Genomic DNA, 21,253 nt, shown 5'->3' with positions numbered 1-21,253 from the left:
GAATTCTTTTGAGAAATTTTGTGAAAATAGTAAATTTTGATAATAATTCAATTTCAGCAAATTTCATTATATTTTTTAATTTTATTAAAATTTTTGTAAATAATTTAATTTTTTGTTTGAAAAATTTTATGGAAATTTAAATTATTATAAAACATGAAGATATCGATTACTCCGAGTCTTCGACTCGGAGTGCTCGATATCTTCATGTTTTATAATAAATATTCTTAAAATTAATTGAATTTCAGAGTTTGAATTTGAATCTTTTGAAGAATTCTGATTTCTATGGAAAAATAATAATGAATAAATATTTATTTAAAAAAGAAGTTATTGTTGTTTACGAATAATTTTACAATTAGAGAAATTTGTAAATAAATGTAATAGAACATTTTTTCGAGTATCTAATCATTTTTAGAGTGAATCGCAGAATATTCTTTAGGGTCAGGGAAAAAGTGAAAATTTTTTCTGTAAGTCAGGGAAAATAAAAATTAATTTTTTGTGACAACCTTGTAGGGAAAATTTTTAGTGAATTTATAATTTTTTAATTAATTTAAATCAAACGAATTTAATTTCTTGCTGTTAAAACTTTTATTGCTGTAAACTTTCAGATTACATAACAAATTAGGAAAATTTGCATTTGAAATTTTAAATTCTGAATAATTTGTTTATTTATTTTTGAATAAGGTTCAGTTTTGTAATTTTGAATAATATTGCAATAATTATTAAATAGTAAATAGCAAATAGTTTAAATAGTAAATAGTTTAGTACAAAAAATTAAATGGCGAAAAAAATGTCAAAGATTTGTTTAATGAGAGAAGAAGGGCGAAAAAATTTTCGAGACAAGGACAACGTGAGATTGAGTTTGAATTTTCTTATTTTGCTTTTTTTTTTTGGTGAAGAATGGGAGAATCGTGGAAAGGAGTAAAAAGGAGTAAAAAGGAGTGAAAAGGAGACGATCGTAAACGAAAGGCATCTATAGAGAGTCAATGTGGTTTTAGAGAGGATGTAGTCGCGATGAGAGGTGTGCTGTAAATTGCCAAACCCGCTATGGTCTTTCTCATTGAAGGCGCATGAGTGTCTAGACGAAGTTTGTGTGAGCTGGAGGGCTAGACGTGCTCTCCAGGTTCAGTCAGCCAGGCACCCAACGAACCAGCCGGGCTGGGCTCTAGGCTAGACTCATCGACCATATTCTCTCTGTCTTTGTCGTTCTGAGAGCTCAACTATAACTATAGGCATTTACTTCTGTCCTTCTTCATCCCCCAAATGCTTCTCTTCGTTTCATTCGGCAGCGGCGCGTCATGAGATGCAAATCCTCCCAATAGCTAGAGATGAAACCGCATTTTCTCTCTTCAAAAATTCTCTCCTCTCTTTCTCTCTCCATCTCGCTGTCTCTATGACGCTATCATTTTTATGCTGATTATAATTCGTCGATTACTATTCAAACTAATATTTTCTATAAAAAAAAAATTACTTCGAGGTGCAAAGAGAAAAAAATTCGTTTTCTTCTATTTATACTTGATTTTAAATGAAATTTTAATTTACTAAATTTTTCTATAATTAATTATTGAAATTAAAAAATTTTTTTTTGGTCCACATTTTCACTTTATTATGCTAAAAATCATTTATTTAATTAAAATTTGTTAGTTTTTAACCGTATTTTTTAGTTGTTAATTCTGACTTTTTAACAGCAGTTTTTAATTTCTGATTTTAATTTTGTAACTTAAATTTCCAATGTTTTATTTAAATTTTTTGTCTGCAATTTCTAATATTTGAAATAGAATTTTTAATTTAAATTTTTTAAATAATAATTTTAATTATTAATTTTAGTTTAAAAAAATTATTTCTGAATAACCTTTTGTTTCATTATCTCAAATTATTTTAATTTACAATACTAATGAAATTAATGAAACATATTTTACATTTAATTATTTTACTTTTTATTCATTTTAAAAGAATATTATATATAATAATCGTCGTGATTCCAGATTTCCGGATCTCTGTCCACACTTGAAGTTAGTTATAGTTATTCTTTTGTTTTTTATACGTTTTGATAGAAAATAGAAATATACATATACATATACATACATTATAATAATCGTAAGTTTCCTTTCCGTTAGCAAATTATCTGCATTCATTTGTTTGTTTTGAAAATTTAATTTTGTGGGTTAAGTATTGGCATTTTTTATATATTTTTTAATGTCAAACTTTTTAATGTGGAAAATACTTTACTTATTAAATTGTCTCGACTCTTTGGTAAAAAATCTAAAATTATCGGAAATTATCAAAAATTCAAAAATCAGAATTTCTTAAAATTTAACATTCTTTCCTCTCTTTTATGGGATTTAGCTTCATTATTTTTGTGCTTTTGGAAAATACTTTACTTATTAAATTGTCTCGACTCTTTGGTAAAAAATCTAAAATTACCGAAAATTATCAAAAATTCAAAAATCCGAATTTCTTAAAATTCAACATTTTTTCCTCTCTTTTATAGAATTTAGCTTCGTTATTTTTGTGCTTTTGGAAAATACTTTACTTATTTAATAGTCTCGACTCTTTGGGAAAAAATCTAAAATTATCAAAAATTCGAAAAAATTCAAAAATCCGAATTTCTTAAAATTCAACATTTTTTCTTCTCTTTTATGGGATTTAGCTTCATTATTTTTGTGCTTTTGGAAAATACTTTACTTATTAAATTGTCTCGACTCTTTGGTAACAAATCTAAAATTATCGAAAATTATCAAAAATTCAAAAATCCGATTTTCTTAAAATTCAACATTTTTTCCTCTCTTTTATGGGATTTAGCTTCATTATTTTTGTGCTTTTGGAAAATACTTTACTTATTTAATAGTCTCGACTCTTTGGGAAAAAATCTAAAATTATCAAAAATTCGAAAAAATTCAAAAATCCGAATTTCTTAAAATTCAACATTTTTTCTTCTCTTTTATGGGATTTAGCTTTATTATTTTTGTGCTTTTGGAAAATACTTTACTTATTAAATTGTCTCGACTCTTTGGTAAAAAATCTAAAATTACCGAAAATTATCAAAAATTCAAAAATCCGAATTTCTTAAAATTCAACATTTTTTCCTCTCTTTTATAGAATTTAGCTTCGTTATTTTTGTGCTTTTGGAAAATACTTTACTTATTTAATAGTCTCGACTCTTTGGGAAAAAATCTAAAATTATCAAAAATTCGAAAAAATTCAAAAATCCGAATTTCTTAAAATTCAACATTTTTTCTTCTCTTTTATGGGATTTAGCTTCATTATTTTTGTGCTTTTGGAAAATACTTTACATATTTAATAGTCTCGACTCTTTGGTAAAAAATCTAAAATTATCAAAAATTCGAAAAATTTCAAAAATCCGTTTTTCTTAAATTTCCCTGATTTTCAGAAGCCTTTTAAAAATTCCATACCATTTCCATGATTTCCATGATTTCGTGATTCTGTAGGAACCCTGCTTTTGTCTGACTTTCTTCTAAATTATCGAATTCAGTCATTTCTGGGGTGAATTTGGTTAAGTTGTAAAATGATTAATTTCTATTTGAATTCGTTTTTTTTTTAATGTAGAAAATCTGATGTTAATTTAATTCTTTTTTCGTTATGCACGGCAAAAAATATTTAGCTGGATGAACTACAGATTTCACTTTAGTAGCGAAATTATTCAGTGCTTCAATTAATACTTTCGTTATTCTAGAGAAACTTATTGCTATTTCAAGTACATAAAACTTTTTTCAGTGTGTAATAATTATTATTTCTTTAAAAAGTATTTAATTTAAAATGGCTTTATAAAATAAGCAATGCAAAAGATGACCCAGATACTAATTGTAATTGTTCTAGCCATAGTTTAAGTCTAGTAATGTAAATTCTATTTAAATTGAGACCATTGAGTGAAATTATTTGAATTTTAGTTAGTTAAATCTCTTTGTTAGGTTATAATAATTATTTCTTTAAAATTTTTTAAATTGTTTAAAATAAGCAGCCCCATACAACATTCCCGCGCGCTTGCGCGCGGATAGTTTGGCTAGTTTAATATTAATAATAATTAATTTAATATTTAATGATTAAAATATTTTTTTTAATTAAGTGAAATAATTTAAATTATTGTTATTATTCTTTATTTTTTTATTATTATTTTCTTTATTTCTTTAATTTACTTTTTCTCCTCTTTTATTTCTTTTTATTTTTCTATGGACAACAAATATTTTTATTTATATTATTAATTTATTTTTATTTTGATAATAGTAATATTATTAATTATTATTATTAATATATTAATAAATAATAATATATTATTATTAATTAATAGATAATATGTTAATTATTATTAATATATTAATAACAATAATTAATAATAGTTAATCCGTACATAATAATAAAATTTATTTTTCGGCCGGATTTTACTAACAATTTTTTTTTTTGAAAATATTTATTCTAAAAATTATTTAATATTTATAAACATGTTTTATTTTTTAATGCGAAATTAATAATAAATATTATTGTCGCTATAAATTATTAAATTAATAAAAATAATAAGAACTATTCCTAATTTGATTAATAATAATAATAATTATTATTATTAAATTGTTCATTATTCGGACAAATTTTATTAACATTTAATTTCTCTTGTTGAAAAAATTTATTTGAAGAAGTATTATTACTTAGAAAAATTATATAAATATAAATATTATTATTACAAAATTTATAAAAAAATAATTACTATTGAGATCATTATTTTATTATTACAAATATTATTTTGTTATAAATTAAATTTATTAATTAATTAATAATAATATATAGTAAATAATAAAAAATTATTTAATTAATTGATTAATTAAATTTAAATTATATCATTACTATTATTAGATTGAGATCTCTATTGATAGAATTAATTGACAATAATTAATTGAAACATTTTTTTTAATTCAGAGAAATAATTTAAATTATTATTATTTTGTCATTAGTTATCTAATTTGCATATTTTTAGTTTTCTTTACAGTTACTATAAAGACATTTATTATAATAATATTTTATAAACAATTATTAACATTGTTTTTATACATAAATAAATAGTGCAATTTTAAATTGTGGATAATTTGCCGCCAAAAGTGGTTGTGGCGTTGGTAAACCTGTCAATATGTGAATTTCATACATTTCATATTTCACACAATTTTCATAAATATTCTCTTAACGAAATTAAAAATTCCTCTCTAGATATTTCACTGAATTAATAAAATTCTACATTTATTTAACATTTTCTTTGTTAATTTGTGATAAAAAAGTAATTAATCAAATGGAAATTTGAAAATAATTTTTCTTATGTTGCCCAACCTGTTGAGGTTCGACTACTGGCAAAGTTCGTGCAAATTCGTGTCATTCCGTGCATCGCCACCAGCAAGTAGGTTGACATCGTATGTAGCTCTCAACTTTTTACTTTTAATCCTATATTTTTTACTACTTTTTACCATAAATATTCATTGTTTCTTAAACTAAAAGTTGTTTTGAACAATATTTTACAAAAATTTTACCACAAAACGTTATATTTGAGAGGTGATGACGATTTTTGAGAAAAGCGAAAAAAGCGACGCCACGCATTCAAGATGGCGTCGTATCAATGAAGATGGCGTTACAGTGCTTCTCTTATATTTGATAAAATGAGGTAAAAATTTCATTAATTTTCCATTAGATTCTCAATATTTCTTCATAAAATGATGGTTTAAACAATATTTTACTGAAATTTAACAATAATTTGTTGGATTGTATTGGCAAATTGTTGATTTTGTTGGATTTCGATCGATGTTTGCCAGCGTGTCGATTTATTGATTTTTTCGTCTCGCGTGGCTTAGTACAAATTTTGGAGTAATTTTCAGGAAAATATATATTGCTTCATAGAATATTTTATTGAAACTAAATTGCGAAATATCGTAACTTGGTTGTAAATATGATAAAAGTTCGGATAATTTTAACAATCTTTGCATTAAAAATGACACGTTTGTGAAAAATCCAACATACGGAGAAATATTCAGAATTGAATATTTTCCATACTTTTTTACCTTGAAATCAAAGATTGCTTGAATTATTAAAAATTAAAAGTGCTCTGAATATTTCCCTACATTTTTCTTGTACAACAAACTTCATGTTTTTCCCGCTAGATGTCGAGTGTCATTTTTTGCCGTGATTGCAGTTTTATTGTTACAAAAATTGTCATTTGACAGTAAATAATTGATTACTGTTATTTAGAACAATATTTTTTGTTTTTGTTCTCAATAGGTGACACGCAGGAAATCAAATACATACTGGAAATGAATAAGTGTTTGGAAATTTTCACATTTCATTGGAAGCATTGGAATTGGAAGGAGCGCAGGAAATAATCAATAAGGTAAATTACTTCTAATAACCTCAAAATTATTGCATCTTCAAGGTAAAACTATAAATTATTATTTTTAAAAATTATTTTTATTATGAAATATTCTTTATTTTTATTTCGAAATATTCGAATGAATTTCGAAGATTATTATTTATTTATAAATTATAAATTCGAAGTTTGATATATTCGACCAACGTAAAGAAAGGAGTGAAAATGTGACGGGAAACATTTTTCCTTGTTTATTTCACAATCGTAAAAATTATAAATAGGTAGTTTAGGGGAATTTAAATTATATTATTTTCGAAAAAGATTAAGGTATTATAAAAATACAATATAAAAATAAGGCTATAAAATTTATTAATGTTATTTCTCAAAGTGACATTTTGAGGTTATGAATAACAATGAATTCGATCATTTCGGAAATCGTCTGCGACACTCATGTTGGCGCAATTATTTCCATTAAAATTTATACAGTTAAAAAAATATTCGTATTTAAATAAACGTTCTTAAGTAAATAAAAATTTGGCAAATTAAATTCTTCTCGTGATTCGAAAGCAATTAGTGTATTTTCTTCTTTTTTCGAAATTATATTTTCGAGTTTTTAAAAGAAGGAACGTTTTTAAAAACGCAAACAGACGAAAATGGTGTTTTTCCCTGAGCAAAATATCTGCGGTTTTTATAATTTTAAATTCATATTCTTTATACAAATATTTTTTTTTCGTAAAAAGAATTCTTTTTGATATAATTTTTCATGAGTAAAGATCAAAGAATCTTGTTCAGCATCCATGACTTTTTCACCTTCCAAGTTATATATCCTATTCACTACCACACTTTTATTTCTCTTTCTCAAACGTTTTTCACCTTTAGTTGTCGGGTTTCTTGTGGCGTAGTTTTAATCGTCTGACTGCAATGAATAAATCCCCGTTAAATAATACGGTAGTTAACGTTGCCATTAAGCCGTTCGAGATACCACAAAGGGGTATGAGGGGAGGTAGGTTTGCCACTCGCAAAGTCTGTATTTATCGGTTCCCGTCGCGACAGAATCCAGGAAATATGGTTCAATTCTCTCGCGCTTTGGAAACTACCGGAGTATATACGCGCACACTGATTGGCCAATTACTATTATCAGAGAATATAAATTCCAGTGAAAATCATCAATATAATGGAAAAAAAATATGCGTCAAAAGCATTTTAGAAAGTTGAGAAAAATAAAATGGGAGCCGTTAAAAAATTGGGGGGTTGTCTATTTTTAAAACAATTTTAATTGCTTCTTCTGTCGTTTATATTAGGTTTCAAAATATTTTTCATTTACAGTCGAACCTGTCAAAATGTCAAATAAGAATTATTTTCCCCTAGATTCAGAATATTGTAAAAATATTAGAAAATTAAATTGTAAAACAATTTCAGGCATCGGATATTATAACTTTTTCGAATATTTTCAAATAATGCGACTTTTTTCGATTTATTTTAAAAAATCGCGACTTTTTCGACTTTTCTTCCAAGTGTTGCAACAAAATACCATATTTTTAGTATAAAATGCAACTCATTTCGATTTTTATAGAGTGAAAAGCATAACTATAAACAAATCTTTCAAAAATTACTTTTGAATAATTTTTCTAATTAAATTTTTGAAATATACAATTAAAAAGATTTTGAATAATTCAAATTTTGTTAAATTTCATTGAAAATAAATAATTTTTTCAAGTATTTCATTATAATTTTTGAAAATTAACTTTTATAGAATTTTAAATAAAAATTTTGAAAATAATTGAATTTTCAAAAATTAACTTTTATAGAATTTTAATTAAAAATTTTTGAAATAATTTAATTTTCAAAAATTTGAATGATTATTCTTCAAGTATAAATTGAATAAAAATGAAAATCAATGAAAATTAGGTTCATTAAAATAGTTTTGAAAAAAGTAATTCTCTGAATTATTTCGTACTAATTTTTTAAAATCCAATTATTTTCAATATTTTATAAATATTACACAAAATAATATTAAAATTTATTAGTATTATTTTTAACATTTTGGACAAAATAATCATGTTCAAAATTTTTAATTATAATTTTTCAAAAAATTTGTTTTTTAAATCATACAAAAATTCTTCAATTATTTTCGAAAAATTACATTACAATATTTATAAACAACTAATTCTTAGAATTGTTATATCATAATTTTTTAAGATTCAATAACCTTCGGACAAAGTAAATTAAAATTTTTTAAAATTTTCTATTTATTTTATATTTTTTAAAAAACTCAATTATTTTTCAAAGATTTATTTAAATTTAAATTATTTTTTAAAAATTTTACCAAATTTCATTTTTTTTTGACATTTTTTAATAGTATGTAATTGTAAAACTTTTGTCTTTCAAAAATTATTTAGAAATATTATTAAAAAGTTAATTTTACAAATTTGTTTATTAAAATTTTTGAAAATATTCAAATTTGTTTTTACAAATTTGTTAAAAATCATGGTTTTAACTGACAATCAGTGACAAACAATTCAATTATTTAAAAAAAATTTTAATAAATTTCTACGCAAACCTTTAATTATTTGCATAAAATAAAAAAATTTCCCAGGAATTCAATTATTTACAAATTTTTTATCAATCATTAAATTATTTTCATAAATAATCAAATTTTTTACACGGATTCAATTATTTTCGTAAATAATAAAATTCTTTTTAGGAATTCAATTATTTATAAATAAAAAAACTCATTGCAGAATTTTAATTATTTTTAATACAATTTTAATCGTCGACAAATGTAATTATTATTCTTAAAAATTTCATTAAAATTCGTCAAAAGAATTCAATTATTTAAAAATTTAATGATAAAATTTTTTATGAGAATTAAATTTTAAGAAATAAGCAATTATTCAATAAATTGTTTTTTTTGTATGTAAATAATTGAATTCTAGTAGAATTTTCTAATAAAAATTAATTTAAAAATGGATTTCAGTTATGTTATGATTTTCGATTATAATTGAATATTAAAAGCATTAGAGCGTGAATTTTTATAAATAATTGAATAATTTTAAAAAGGTTTCAAATTAAAATCTTTGAGAATCTGAATTTTTCATATTTTTAACTGTGGAATTAATTTTTTTGAAAAAGTTTAATGGATTTTCTTTTAAAATTATTTCAAGTTTTTATTTTCTAATATATATTTAATTGAAGAATTTACGAATAATTGAAATTTTGTAAAATTGAATTGTAAACAAATGAATTTGAAAATACTCAAAGAACTTTTTCAAAAATTATTAAAAATAAAGCATTTAAGGAAGAATTTTGGTTAAAAACTCGAAAAAAAGTTGATTTTGGAAAAGTTACAAATTATTGCAGAAATTCAATTATTTTCAAAAGTTATAAAAATTCCTCGGAGAATTGCAATTATGTTTAAAAATTTTTTTTAAAATTCTCGTTAAAATTTCAATTATCTTTTTAAATAATAAAATTCTTCATCAAAATTCAATTATTTAAAAAAATTTTAATAAAATTCTTGTCAAAATTTTACAAGAATTCAATTATTTACAAAATTTTTAATAAATTTCTTCGAAATAATTCAATTATTTTTATAAGTAATAAAATTATCACAGGACTTCAATTACAGTAGAGACTCCTTTATTCGGACCCCTATTATCCGGATATTCGATTATCCGGACAAATTTAAAATTAAAATTTTTTTTTTTAATATAAAGTTTATAAGGTCTCAAGCCGTTAACTTCTATTTTAAATTTCTTTACACGAAATGTTGCGTTTTTAAAGTGTTTTAATTATTTTAAGAAAATGTTTATGTAAATATTTTGAAATATTTCTAACTAAATATTTATTAATGTTGACTTTAAAAGTTTTAGTTTGTTTCAGTCTTATTTTAATAGATATGCAAATAAATACATAAAATTATGAATCAAAAATTTGTTTAATTCGTACTTTACTCGATTATCCGGATTTTCGATTATCCGGACAAGTGCCTGCATCCATTAGTCCGGATAATGGAGTCTCTACTGTATTTTTAATACAATTTGTTGATAACATTCTTTGTGGGAATTGAATTTTAAGAAACATTCAATTATTCAATAAACTATTTATTTTTGTATTTAAATAATTTAAATTGTAGTAGAATTTTTTAATAAAAATTGATTTAAAAATGAATTTCAGTTAAAATTTTAGATAATAATTGAATAGTAAAAGCAATATAGCGTGAATATTTAGAAATAATTGAATTTTAAAATTAATTTTTTCGAAAAAGTTTAATTAAATTTTTTGGTATTAATTTAAGTTTTTATTTTCTAATATTTAATTGAAGAATTTACGAATAATTGAAATTTCGTAAAATTGAATGTTGTAAAGAAATGGATTTGAAAATTCTTGAAAATAATAATTGAATTGATTTTATCACTCGATCATGAATTATTATAAAACATGAAGAAATCGATCTTATGAAAAATTTAATTTGTAGTTTTAAGTAAAATTATTTCACTCTCACTGGTTATATTTTTGTCAGTGTTGGTCCGTAAATGGACCGTAATTTTTCATTTTTGGCCCGTAAAGTCCGTATTTTTAAATACTTTTACTAGTTCGAGCTCTGCATCTTTACTGTTTCAAAATTGAAATTTATTTTTGTAAATAAAATTTTATTCATGCCGGCCTCTGGTAATTTTTCGATTTAATTAACAAGAGTAATAGGATTTAATTATAATAGGACTTTTTTTGCTCCTTGAAGTCAATATCCAAAGCCTCTTTATGCGTATAAATAATAAAGCATTTTATCTAAAGGGTAAAAAGAATCGAGTGATTTGAAAAATGTATATATTTGTAATGAAGTTATAAAAAAATGGAGACATTAACTCCCTCTCTCTCTCTCGTACATAACAATTTCCTGCTGAAAATTCTTAATGATAAAAGTTTTTAATCTAGCATGTTACTCCACGGAAAATTAACTGTAAGTGAATATCGGCTGGTCTATCCCAAACGAACGAGTTTACCAAACTGGGAAAGTACGCTTAGGAAATGAGTAAAATCACATGGGGTTGACGAAAAGGGCGATGAAACTGTTACGCGTGACCGAGTAATTTCGAGGGTGCGGACAAAAGTTAATTTCTCTTGACGATGCGTGCTCAAATAAGTTCGTACACGATATAGGATGACGATCAAACACTTTGATCAAATTCATGTACCAGAATGCTCATATGTCTCATGCATCAAATGCCATTGAATCATTCAAGAGAAAAATGGGATTATTATTATTATATATATGTAAATTTCGGATATTAAATTCATTTATATAAAATTGAAAATATTATAAAAAACAATCACTTTAGCTCGGAGAAAAAATTACATATGTTTGACTCAGATAGTATAATTTGGTATGTAAACTTTGGTTTTAGGTTATTTCAAACAAAGATTGTTTAGGGAAAATATACCTGAACCTAAATAAATATTTATTTGGTTTAAATAAATATTTCGTTCAGTTTAGTAAATTTTGAGTTTCTAAATTTGTTCTTCTCTTTTATGGCATTTAGCTTAATTATTTTTAGGATCTTCAAAAATACTTCACTTATTTATTTGTCTCCACCTTTTGGTAAAAAAACCATACTCTTATCAAAAATACGAAAAACCAAAATTCTTTAAAATTCAACATTTTTTCTTCTCTTTTATGGCATTTAGCTTGATTACTTTTGGGCTCTTCAAAAACACTTTACCCATTTTTTTGGCTCCACCCTTTGATAAAAAAAACTACCCTTATCAAAATTACGAAAAACCGGAATTGTCAAAATTCAACACTTCTTCTCTTTTATAGCATTTAGCTTGATTATTTTTGAACTCTTCAAAAACACTTTACCCATTTTTTGATTTCCACCCATTGGTAAAAAAATTACCTTTATCAAAAATAAGAAAAACCGAAATTCTTAAAACTCGAGATTTTTTTTCTCTTTTATGATATTTAGATTGAAATAACTAATTATTAGTAAAAAATAACTTTGAAAATAGTCAATATAGGGTAAGGCTTCCTGAAGTGTAACAGTAAAATTTCATATTTACTGTATTCAATTGACAACATATGAAATGTAAACGTCATTATGAGTTTATTAAACGGTTCAAAGGATTTTTTAAAAAAATTAAATTTCTCTGAGTTATAAACAATTGAAGTTTTTTACAGTGCTTAATTAAAAAATGCATATCTTGGAATATAATAAACGGATTTTAATGAAACTTATATTTTTGGAAACCTTAAATAGTGCACTTTCAATTAAAAAAATAAAAAAAAAATTTTGTTGAAAATTACTATTTGTTATTGAAAAATTAATTGTTTAATTGTAAAATAAACAATGTTCTCAACATTTTAGGAAGTTCGTTCAAATTACATTGCAAAGAGAATTTTATAACGATTCGATACCCGTTTTGAAATCTAATGACACTCAATTACGAAAAAAGTTATTGCATTTTTTCTACTGCGCGGTACGTCTCTCTACCGCGTGGCTGGCCTACAATTTTTGATGAAATTTGACTTTCTTTTTTTCTAAATCTTAAGCGATAAATTCGCCAGATCGCCATTGAGCCGGAATTTTGAATTTCATTTCATAATATAGTTTATTTAAACAATTAAGTAAAAAATTTAACCTACAATTGCAATATTTGTTGAATATTTTTGAAAAAAATATTAAATTAACTATTTAAGTATCTTAACAATAACATGTATGTCCAAAGACACAAAACACATAATTAAAAATATTATTCCAATTGTTGTTAACAAAATAGTTTTAAACAAATACCTATAAATAATAAAAAAAGAAAATATTGCTTTTTTTGCTGCAATAATTTAAATACTTCTTCTATGAGGAAGTAATAATGGTTTAAAAAAAAGATAGAATAGAAAAATAATTGTGAATAATAATTATTATAAATAAATAAAATTAATTAATTAATTAAGACCGTTTTTATGTACATTAAAAAATGTTATAAAAATACATTGAGATAGGAAATAGTATTGTATTGTTATTTATTTACTTCTAACTAGTTATATATGCATTGATCGTAATTTCTTCTTTATATCTCAGGTATCATACTTCTGCTTTTTCGTAAAGGAACCTTTGCTTTGTTATCCTCCAAATTTTTAATAATTATTCAAACAAATTATCCTTAGAAAAACATTAAACATTAATAAATAAATAAAAATAATTTGTTTAAACAACTATTTAACTAAATGTTTATTTATCTAAAGATAAGTGAATACTATTTCCTATCTCAATGTATTTTTATAACATTTTTTAATGTACATAAAAACGGTCTTAATTAATTAATTAATTTTATTTATTTATAATAATTATTATTCACAATTATTTTTCTATTCTATCTTTTGTTTAAACCATTATTACTTCCTCATAGAAGAAGTATTTAAATTATTGCAGCAAAAAAAGCAATATTTTCTTTTTTTATTATTTATAGGTATTTGTTTAAAACTATTGTTAACAACAATTGGAATAATATTTTTAATTATGTGTTTTGTGTCTTTGGACATACATGTTATTGTTAAGATACTTAAATAGTTAATTTAATATTTTTTTCAAAAATATTCAACAAATATTGCAATTGTAGGTTAAATTTTTTACTTAATTGTTTAAATAAACTATATTATGAAATGAAATTCAAAATTCCGGCTCAATGGCGATCTGGCGAATTTATCGCTTAAGATTTAGAAAAAAAGAAAGTCAAATTTCATCAAAAATTGTAGGCCAGCCACGCGGTAGAGAGACGTACCGCGCAGTAGAAAAAATGCAATAACTTTTTTCGTAATTGAGTGTCATTAGATTTCAAAACGGGTATCGAATCGTTATAAAATTCTCTTTGCAATGTAATTTGAACGAACTTCCTAAAATGTTGAGAACATTGTTTATTTTACAATTAAACAATTAATTTTTCAATAACAAATAGTAATTTTCAACAAAATTTTTTTTTTATTTTTTTAATTGAAAGTGCACTATTTAAGGTTTCCAAAAATATAAGTTTCATTAAAATCCGTTTATTATATTCCAAGATATGCATTTTTTAATTAAGCACTGTAAAAAACTTCAATTGTTTATAACTCAGAGAAATTTAATTTTTTTAAAAAATCCTTTGAACCGTTTAATAAACTCATAATGACGTTTACATTTCATATGTTGTCAATTGAATACAGTAAATATGAAATTTTACTGTTACACTTCAGGAAGCCTTACCCTATTTCAATAAAATTGCACAAAAGAATTCAATTATTTAAAAAGAAATCTTAATAAAATTCGTCTCAAGAATTCAATTATTTTCAAATTTTCAATTATCTTTATAAATAATAAAATTTTTCTCCGAAATTCAATTATTTTCAAAAATTTTAATAAAATTCTTGGCTGAATTTCAATTATTTTTGATACAATTTTCATCAAATTTCTCGAAAAATGAAATTATTCTTAAAAATTTTATTAAATTTTGTCAAGAGAATTCAATAATTTAAAAATTTATTAATAACATTTTTTATGAGAATAGAATTTTAAGAAACATGCAATTATTCAATAAATTTTTTTTGTAGGATTTAAATAATTGAATTTTAGTAGAATTTTCTAATAAAAATTGATATAAAAATGGATTTCAGTTAAAATTTGAGATTATAATTGAATATTAAAAGCATTAGAGTGTGAATTTTTAGAAATAATTGAATTTTGAAAAGGTTTTAAATTAAAATGTATAAAAGTATGAATTTTTCATATTTTTACTAACAATTCTGAAAATTCATCATTCTGTGGAATTAAGTTTTGTGAAAAAGTTTAATGGATTTTCTTTTAAAATTATTTCAAGTTTTTATTTTCTAATATATATTTAATTGAAGAATTTACGAATAATTGAAATTTTGTAAAATTGAATTGTAAACAAATGAATTTAAAAATCCTCACATAACTTTTTTAAAAATTATTAAAACTAATACATTTATAGAAGAATGTTAGTGAAAAACACGAAAGAAATTCAATTTTAGAAAAGTTTCAAATTATTTATTGCAAAAATTCAATTATTTTCAAGGGAAATAATATTCATCGCAAAAATTAAATATTGTTCAAAAATAATAAAATTATTCTTAGGTATTCAATTATTTTTACAAATAATAAAACTTATCGCAGAATTTCAATTATTTTTAATCAAATTTCTCGAAAAATGTGATTATTCTTCAAAATTTTATTTTAAATTCGTCGAAAGAATCTAATTATTTAAAAATTTGTTGATAAAATTCTTTATGGGAATTGAATTTTATGAAATAAATTATATATTTTTGTATTCAAATAATTGAATTCTAGTAGAATTTTCTAATAAAAATTGATTTAATAATGGATTTCAGTTAAAATTTTAGATTATGATTGAATATTAAAAGCATTAGAGAGTGAATTTTTCGAAATATGTAATTGAATATTGAAAAGTTTTCTAATTAAAATCTTTAAAAATCTGAATTTTTTATATTTTTACTAACAATTCTGTGAAATTAATTTTTTTGAAAAAGTTTAATGGATTTTCTTTTAAAATTATTTGTAGTTTTTATTTTCTAATATACTTACATGTAATTGAAGAATTTACGAATAATTGAAATTCTGTAAAATTGAATTGTAAACAAAATAATTTGAAAATTCACAAAGAACTTTTAAAAAAATTATTTTAAAAAAATTGATTTAAAGAAGAATTTTGGTTGAAAATTCTAAAAATAAATAATCGTAATGATGAAAATATTTTTTGAAGAAGTTACAGTAACAAAGTAGCAAGTTTTAATTATTATAAAACATGAAGATGTTTTATAATAATATTCTTATATGTTATTGAATAAAGATTTTCAATAGTTTAAAACTTTTGAAAATCTTAATTTCTATGAAAAAATAATAATGAATTTATTTATTTAGAAATAAAGTTCTTTAGAATTAGGGAAAAAGTCAAAGTTTTGTCTAAAAATTAGGGAGCAAAAGCGTGGCAACCCTGAAAAGTAAGAAGTCAATGACTAATTTAAATTAGTAAAAATGTTTACTAATTTGAATTAGTGACTGACTTTTTGTTTTGAATTAGTAAATTTTATAATAAATCAGTAAAAAATTACTATTTTGTAGTAAAATTTACTAATTCAAAAGCAAAAAGACAGTCACTAATTCAAATTAGTAAATATTTTTACTAATTCAAATTTAGAGAGTAGAGAATAAAATTAGTTAATTTTGTCTAATTCAAATTCAGAGAGTGAAATTAGTTATTCTTGATTAATTCAAATTGAGATAGTGAAATTAGTTATTTTTAGCTAATTGAAATTGAGAAAATATGCAGAAAAGTAGAGAGAAATGTTTTTATCGACTGCGGTTCAAAACATCGGACAAGACACAAGAAACTCTCGACAAATCTCGGTTTTTTCATTCAAAAGTGCGATTTCAGGGGAGAGAATATTCCTTTAAATGCTACGTGTGTCGTTGTTTACGAGACTTTGGAGAAAAGTCTTTTCGAAAGACCAAAACAGTATCACAATTCTGTTGATCGTCTGTGAGAGAGACTATATAAATATATATATATATACACATAGATAAAATGCAGCAAGCGGTGTGATAGGTCGTACCCTGGCTACGAGTGCATCAAACATGGCTACCAACCAGGCAAAACAAAAACCCAGAGTGGTGGCTAGACCAGACGAGGACTAGACGACCTCACCATCCTCGCTCGTGGGTGGGTTGGGGTGGGGGTTGGTAACCGCGGGGGCGGTTCAGATCAAATGGGTTGGCGCGACCCGGACGCCACTGGGAGGTGGCAGATTACGTGGAGCCTCCGACATTCACGGTAACCAAAACCCAATGGAATTTGATCATAGACAGCTTTTTCTTTTACTTTTCGTTCAGCACATTTGACCCTACCCTCCTCCCCTCCTACTCTAGCTCATTCATAATAAAAAAAAACAGACTAGACGACTTACTTTTTTTCTTCTCTCATTTCCTATAATAATGAGTACGAATAACATAACAGACGAAAGAGAAATGGTTCAGATTATTACACATAAATATTAGAATTACCTTTTGTTATTCTTGAAAATATTTAGGGATTTATAAATATAATTAATTATTTAGATAAATAAACAGTAAGTTTTGATTAATTTTTAGTCTATACTCTACTAAGGCTACTAATTTAAAATTGTTATTAAAATAATCGGGTTTGTTAATAATTGAAATTAAACATTTGATTACATATTCAATTTTATTAAAATTTTAGAAAATAATTGAATTTTTGCAAAGAATTATAAATACAATTGAAATGCTTCGAAGGATTTATTAAAAGTTTAAAAAATAATTGAATTTTATCGAAAAATACTATTAAAAATTTTTAAAAATTGAATTCCATGAAATTTTATTAAAAACAATTAAATTTTTTCGAAGAATTTATTTAAATTTTAGAAAGTAATTGAATATTGAATATAAAAAAAAAATTTTTTATAACTAATTGAAAAAAATTGGCTTCTTTGCCGAAATTGTTTTGAATATACTTGAATTTTTGCAAAGAATTTTATTATTTATAAATAAATAATTATTATTGAATTGTTTCGAATGATTTATTAATAGTTTAGAAAATAATTGAATTTTTTCGAAAAATATTATTAAAAATTTTTAAAATTGAATTCTTTCATGAAATTTTGAAAATAATTGAATTTTTGCAAAAATTTTATAACAAATTAAGAAAAAAATTGAATTCTTTAATGAAATTTTATTAAAATTGTAGGTATTAAAAACAATTAAATTTTTTCGAAGAATTTATTAAAATTTTAGAAAGTAATTGAATTTTGAATTTTATTTTGAAATTTTTTATAACGAATTAAGAAAAAAAATGACAATGTTTTTTCTTAATTCGTTACAAAAAATTTCCTAAAATTGTTTTGAATGTACTTGAATTTTCGCAAAGAATATTACTATTTATAAATAAATATAATTGAATTGCTTCAAAGGATTTATTAAAAGTTTAAAAAATAATTGAATTTTTCAAAAAATATTATTAAAAATTTTTAAAATTGAATTCTTTCATGAAATTTTTTTGAAAATAATTGAATTTTGAATTTTTTTTTGAAATTTTTTATAACGAACTAAGAAAAAAATTGACTTCTTTCCTAAAATTTTATTAAAATTGTATTAGGTAAAAACAATTAAATTTATTCGAAATTTTTTTTTAAATTTTAGAAATTAGAAATAATTGAACTTTTTTGTAAAATATTATTAAAAATTTTTTTTAAATTGAATTCTTTCATGAAATTTTTTTGAAAGTTATTGAATTTTTGCAAAAATTTTATAACGAATTAAGAAAAAAATTGAATTCTTTCGTGAAATTTTTTGTTTGTAAATAATTGAATTTTTGCAAAGATTTTACTATTTAAAAAAATAATTGTATTGTTTCCAAGGATTTATTAAAATTTCAGAAAATAAATGTATTCTTTCGTGAAATTTTATTTAAAAATAGTTGAATTTTTTTGTAAAAAATTTTACTACTTATAAAAATAATTGAATTTTTACGAAGAATGTTATTACTTATGGAAATAATTGAATTCCTGTAAAGAATTTTATTAACATTTTTGAAATTGATAAACGTGAATAATTAATTAGTAAATTAGTTAATAATTAAATTTTTTAAAAGTTTGAAACTGAAATTATTCAAAAATTCGTATTTGAAAATAAAAAATTTTGTAATTATTAATTAATTATTAATTATTATTAATTATTAATTATTAATTATTAATTATTAATAATTAATTATTAATTATTAATTATTAATTATTAAAATAGTAAGATTAACCCGTTTATTACTTAAATAAGTAAATAAATTAATTAACAAATTAATTAGTATAGTTTTCTATAAAAAACTAGTTTTCTACTAACAATTAGTTACTGTCGACTAAAAATGAGTCAAAACGTTTATCAATTCATCTTCTGTTTCTATTTCATTTGTCAAAAGTGACTAATTCCGATTTAGAGAATTTTGACTATTTATCAAATAAATATTTATTTGAATCAAATTATTTTTATTTATGTCAATTAAACGATTGTATTTTAACTTTGAAAATTACATGAGCTTTTCGTGAAAGTAATTTTTTTCCGCAATATTACTAATGTCTATGATATTATTGTAGACATAGCACCTCATTCATTTTAATTCGCGAAGCAATAAGAAATGTTTTTTGACTAATAGGGACAGTCATAAAAGGCACTACGCTTTATTCATTTTTTTCCCGCCTACATTGTTATCTTCTTTTCCACTTTACTGCCTTTATATTCATTCTTAAAACCCTCCCACCCCTTCGAATATAGTCGTAATCTCTTTATATAAGACACCTCGTATAAATCCATTTTTCTACAATTTAAAAGTATACTTCAAAAAACAATTAGTCTTTAGAGAACTGAATATAAACGTCTGCTCTTAAAAAATACCAGTATTTATCCTTTTTTTTCTCTCAATTGTTTGCTGAAAAAAAAAATTATTTAATTCAAACAACAAATTATTTGTCTTATCAAATAAATACCATTTATTTAAAATAAAAAATTTTTTGGTTCAATCAAATAAATGCATTGCTATACAGTTAAGTAACATTTACTTGATTTGAAAAAAAATTTATATTCTTAAAGTTTTCAACATTTAAATGAACAAAATTATTTCTCTCTTTTTGAAATTTAAATCTTATTATCCAATTAAATTTTCGAAATATACAATTAAAAAGATTTGGAATAATTGAAATTTTGTAAAATTTAATTGAAAATAATTGATTTTTTTTCAAGTTTTATTATTACAATTTTTGAAAGCAGAATATATTAAAATTTCAAAAAGTAATTGAATTTTGAATTTTTTTAAACAAAATTTTATAACGAATTAAGAAAAAATTGGCTTTTTTCCAAAATTGTTTTGACTATACTTGAATTTTCGCAAAAAATGTTACTATTTGTAAATAAATATAATTGAATTGCTTCGAAGGATTTATTAAAAGTTTAAAAATAATTGAATTTTTTTGAAAATAATTGAATTTTTGCAAAAAATTTAAAACGAATTAAGATTTAGAAAATAATTTAATTTTTTCGAAAAATATTATTAAAAATTAAAAAGAAAATTGAATTTGTTCATGAAATTTTATTAAAACTTTTTTAAATAATTGAATTTTTTCGAAAAATATTAAAAATTAAAAAAAATTGTATTCTTTTATGAAATTTTTTTTTATTTTTTCGAAATATACAATTAAAAAGATTTGGAATAATTGAAATTTTGTAAAATTTAATTAAAAATAGTTGATTTTTTCCAAGTATTATTATTACAATTTTTCAAATTCAACTTTTGAACAAATTTAAATGCAAATTATGTGAAAATAAATATTGAATTCTCAAAAAAATTTAATGAAAAATCTTTAAGTGTAAATTTATGAAAATGAAAATTAATAAAAACTAGCTTTTTGAAAATAATATTTCAATTTTTTAGAAAAGTAATTCTTAGAATTTTTTTCATTATAATTTTTTAAAATTCAATTATTTTCAATATTTTTAAAAATATAATTCCGAAAATTCAAATACATAGGTAAAAAAATTATAGAAACATTAAAATTATCCAGAATTATTTTTAACAGAGTTTGGAAAAATCAATCATTGTAAAAATTTTCAATCAAAATTCTTCAAAAAATTACTTAGTTTTTTTTTAAATTATACAAAAATTCTTTTAAGAAATTCATTTATTTTCAATAAATTACATTAGAATATTTTTAAAAAACTAATTCTTAGAATTGTTATATCATAATTTTTTAAGATTTACTTCTTTAGATTCTTATTAAAATGTTTTATCATAACTTTTTTTTATTTACCTATCTACGAACAAAGTAAATTACATTTTTTTAAA

This window comes from Leptopilina heterotoma, unplaced genomic scaffold (assembly GCF_015476425.1).
Source record: "Leptopilina heterotoma isolate Lh14 unplaced genomic scaffold, ASM1547642v1 Lhet_68, whole genome shotgun sequence".
In the NCBI taxonomy this organism is placed as follows: Eukaryota; Metazoa; Arthropoda; class Insecta; order Hymenoptera; family Figitidae; genus Leptopilina; species Leptopilina heterotoma.
The sequence above is the reverse complement of the archived record's forward strand: the minus strand, read 5'-3'. Positions refer to the sequence as shown.